Here is a 5,265-nt window from a genome sequence, read left to right on the forward strand (position 1 = left end):
TACACCAAGTCAGAACTGTAGGATAAATAAAGGGGCCATATAAGCAGACAGTGAAATCTCTTACAATATTTGATGATTACATTTCTCTAAAACAGGTTATAGGCTACAGTAGAACAGTCAAAACAGTAGGCAAAATTAATAGGGGTAATTAGACCAAATTATTAGAGCAAGGGACGTGGGCTACTAACATCTTACTACACAACAAACACTTAGCATTACTTTCTTAGCTACAGTATACATATCACCCTGGCATATTACATAATTTATGAAGCAGCATACTATACATTTTTGGACTCACATTGTTCATGCTGTGCTCACTAGAACAGGAAGATGGCGCGGTGGTCCTCCGAGTTAGTTGTTTTGAACGCGGCACAAATCATGCTTTATTGACAGCCTGGCCAATGTTGAATGTTTAGAATTTTAAATTTGGAAAAGAGCCCCTTAATCCCAGATTTGGGACCACACAGCCACAGCCACTGCCAATGATTCCTTCCAAACCACTTGTTGAATTTGTGATTTCTAAGTTGTTGTGTAATGTTTATGTCCAATAGCCGATGAGCACCGATACGTTTTATCTATAATTTCTCTTCATTATTTCTCTTCATATGACAAGGATTAAAAAGGATTTGTCAGTAGATTATCGACTTGATTCATGATGATGTCTGCTAGCCAAGATTGTGAAAGTATGATGTTGACATGATCAGTCCAATCAAAGCTACTGTACATATAATGTTATTTGACGTCATTTTATCTGTGGCCAATGACCTTCAGCCTTATTGGATGGGCACTTCTATGGCAACAGCCGAAGGGCTAACATTTTCAAGGTCTCCTGTTACACTTGGCAGTGATGTAAAGTCTCCATGAGTGACAGAACACTGAGCCAATCACGGCGCAAAGCTCTGTATTTTCTGCTGGCTTGCCCCACCACCACCACAGAAAGCACTGAGCTAGGCTGAAACACCTGCATTTTGGAGCTGACTTACTCATCAAAACAAAATGTTTGTATGCGGCTTTATTAACTCAATGATATATATTATTTTTTACATTGTTTGCATATTAATGTGACAAGTATTAATGCCAAAATAACATGCAAAACAGGCAAGCCCTGTTTTTTTTTATTTTTTTAAATGGGTCTCAAATAACAGATCGCCACTGGAAATTACTCAAATGTAATTGTAAAATTGCGTCTCATGGAGACAACCTGGATTTCCACTAGTTAACACAGCCACAAAGTTAAAACAGGCTGTATCATACAAATTCATAGAAACTAAAATGTGATTTTTGTTTTTAATTTAAGGTTAAACATAAGGTTTGCAGTGTGGTTAAGGTTAGGTTTAAATCCCTTTTTACTAAGATAATTTTAGAAATAGGTGGGTTTTATGACTTTGTGTCTGGCTGTGGTAACTCGTGATGACCCATAACATGCGCAGTTTGTGCTACTCCAGGAGGTAATCTTGCAGGCTAGCTCAGTGCTGCCCCCTCTCATTGAGTACCTCAAATTGAAGGCCGACTGGGGTACTGCAGGCTGTCATTTGCAACTAAATTACCCTAATAATTTATTCTGTGTTCGTTTTTAAAATAATCTGTTCAAGGACATACATCTAGTGTATTGGAAGCAATTATTGGTACCATAAGTCTTCAATAAAGAATTTTATCTACACAAAGATTCACCACTAAGATTGTCATTTTTTATTACCATATATATATATATATATATGGGATATCCTGTTGTCTGCTGACGTTGTCTGCTGACAATGCCTGCAGTTCCGCCCATAGAGAGAGAGGACTCGCTTTACATCTTTGCCATTGAGGCTAAAACCCAAAGGAATCCCCACTCAGTTGTCTACTTTAACTACTTTAAAATGGTGGAAGCATAGTGGAAGCCCTCAATGGTGCTGCCCATGCCAAAACGGCCTTTTGGCTGATATAGCGGTCTGTAGCACGGCCCCCTAAAATTGTCTGCATTGCCATGTTAAAGCCTAAATTCACATTTGATTACATGTTTTTTCTCTCAGCCATCTCCACCCCATAATGACAAAGTCAAAACATGTTTTATAGAAATTTTGTTAAGTTTATTGAAAAGGAATTACAGAAATCTAATTTACATACAGTAAGTATTCACACCCCTGAGTCAATACTTTGTAGAAGTACATTTGGCGGCGATTACAGCTTTGAGTCATCTTGGGTATTTCTATCTGCTTTGTACATCTGGATTCTGGGATTTTCTCCCCATCTTCCTTGCAGATTTTCTCAAGCTCTTATTAATTTACTGTGCATCTTTCCCTTCATCAACAGATTATCTCCCTTTTGTTTGAGAAGGCCTACTCCTCTTAGACTTACAGTGCAATTGTTAAGTATTCAGACCCCTTGACTTTTTCCACATTTTATTGTTACAGTCTTATTCTAAAATGGATAAAATATTTTTCCCCCTCATCAATCTGCACACAATACCCCGTTATGACAAAGTGAAAACAGGTTTAGAAATATTTGCAAATGTATTACAAATAAAAAAAACATATGTTAATAAGGTATAAGTATTCAGACTCTTTTCTATGAAACAAGAAATTAAGCTCATGTGCATCCTGTTTCCATTGATCATCCTTGAGATGTTTCTACAACTTGATTGGAGTCCACCTGTGGTAAATTCAATTGATTGGACATGATTTGGAAAGGCACACATCTGTCTATGTAAGGTCCCACAGTTGACAGTGCAGAGTTCTTCTGTGGAGATGGTTGTCCTTCTGGAAGGTTCTCCCATCTCTGCAGCACTCCACCAATCAGGCCTTTATGGTAGAGTTGCCAGACGGAAGCCACTCCTCAGTAAAAAGGCACAGGACAGCCCGCTTGGAGTTTGTCAAAAGGCACCTAAAGACTCCCAGACCATGAGAAACAAGATTCTCTGGTCTGATGAAATCAAGATTGAACTCTTTGGCCTGAATGCCAAGCGTCACGTCTGGAGGTAACATGGCACCATCCCTACAGTGAAGCAAGTTGGTGGCAGCATCGTGATGTTTTTCAGCAGCAGGGACTGAGGGAGTAGTCAGGATCGAGGGAAAGATAAACAGAGTACTGAGATTCTTGATGAAAATCTACTGTAGAGCGCTCAGGAACTCAGACTGGGGAGAAGGTTCACCTTCAAACAGGACAACAACCCTAAGCACAAAGCCAAGACAAACCAGGAGTGGCTTTGGGACATGTCTCTGAATGTCCTTGAGTGACCCAGCCAGAGCCCGGATTTCAACCCGATCTAACATCTCTGGAGAGACCTGAAAATAGCCGTGCAGCAACCCTCCCCATCCAACCTGACAGAGCTTGAGAGGATCTGCAGAGAAGAATGGCGTAAACTCCCCAAATATATGTGTGCCAAGCTTGTAGAGTCATACACAAGAAGACTCGAGGCTGTAATCACTGCCAAAGGTGCTTTAACAAAGTACTGAGTAAAGGGTCTGAATACTTCAGTAAATGTGATATGTCAGTTCTTTAATAAATTAGCAAAAAACTCTAAAAACCTGTTTTTGCTTTGTCATTATGGGCTGTTGTGTGTAGATTGATGAAAAAACATGTAATCAATTTTAGAATAAGGCTGTAACGTAACAAAATATGCAAAAAGTCAATGGGTCTTAATGCTTTCCAACTGCACTGTACATTTAACAAATACACGGAATAAAAATATAAATGCAACCTACTTACAGTGCATAAGGGAATCAGTCAACTGAAATAAATTCACAGATACCTTTAAAAACAAGGTAGAGGTGTGGATCAGAAAACCAGTCAGTATCTGGTGTGACCATTTGCCTCATGCAGCGTGACACATCTCCTTCGGTTAGTTTTGAGGCGGTTGATTGTGTCCTGAGGAATGTTGTCCAACTCTTTTTCAAATCAAACCAAATCAAATGTATTTATATAGCCCTTTGTACATCAGCTGATATCTCAAAGTGCTGTACAGAAACCCAGCCTAAAACACCAAACAGCAAGCAATGCAAGTGTTTTACCTGCCTGCCTGCCAGCTCTAAAAAAAATTATCTGGAATAAACGGAAGGAGGCCACGGTGCTGACGCTGAATTTGGAGACTCGCACGCCGCAAGAGGAGGCAGAACTGTAGGCAACTACTAGTGATGGGCAACGGGCTTTCCGAAGCCTTTGGGGCTTTCACCAAATTGTACCGAAAAACGGTTAATTACTCTGAGCTTTTAACACTTTAGTGACATCTGCTGGTCAGTAATGAAAAGCATTGTTTGATGTTCATATACAGTATAAGTTTTTTAAACAATATTAATTAAATCTCTGAGGCGCAGTGGTTAGCCTCCTATTAGTTACCGTTATAGGTTCGCAACTTCCATTTTTTGTTGTGAATTACATTACATTGCATTATTTAGGATAGACGCTTATACTTTACTAAATAAAATTGTTTGAACAACAATTTGTAGAAAGTATGGTGTCGCAAAACGATTTTTAACTCTACCTGCTAAACTACCGTTCAGGTGACACTACATTAAATAATCCTAACTACATTGTAAATATGGTGTCAAGTAAAGGTCGGTGTTTCAAGAGCCACTTGGAATCGAAGAAAGCACTGGAACCACAGCGAAATCAGTGGGATTTCGTATTTTGCAAAATACGGATTCAAAAACTGTACTGTCTCTCTATTTCATTACTTTCAAATGTATTAAAACGTGGGAAACCTAGAATGTAATATGAATGTTACGTGGGCTATAACACTGTCGATTGTGCTAGTTTTAACGTCAACACGTCATTTTGCGCTGGAACTGTAGTTGTGGAAATAATATTTTGCTAAAAAGTGTCAGTAATTGCATGGAGTGGAAACAAACGTTTTTGGTGAAAACAGACCGATTTGCGAGTGCTAATCAATCAACCATCGCTAACGTTAGCTATCATAGCTAAGTTACATAGGAAGTTCATTAGCCACACATTCACCCAGCGACCAACAATGGTGCTCATGGGCGTATTCAACTAACGTTAACGTCTTTATTACGTTATATTTGTCAGAAAGCCCATGTGAAGTCTGAGTAAAGTGTCAATAATTTGTTGCGCTGCATGTGTAATTTATGTAGACAGTAGTACCTTTCATTTACTGCATATTTGTATACTGTATAGCTGTACTTGCTTATGATTAATAGCATTATTAGGGTTTGATTAAAGTTCAAGCAGTTTTATTAGTCAGCTTTCATTCAGTGATGTCATCATGAGCAAGAGGAAGGGTGGTAGTGACATTCGTTTTGTTGAAAGTTTTTTTTGGACCTCAGA

The sequence above is a fragment of the Oncorhynchus clarkii genome, chromosome 1, assembly GCF_045791955.1.
Source record: "Oncorhynchus clarkii lewisi isolate Uvic-CL-2024 chromosome 1, UVic_Ocla_1.0, whole genome shotgun sequence".
In the NCBI taxonomy this organism is placed as follows: domain Eukaryota; kingdom Metazoa; phylum Chordata; class Actinopteri; order Salmoniformes; family Salmonidae; genus Oncorhynchus; species Oncorhynchus clarkii.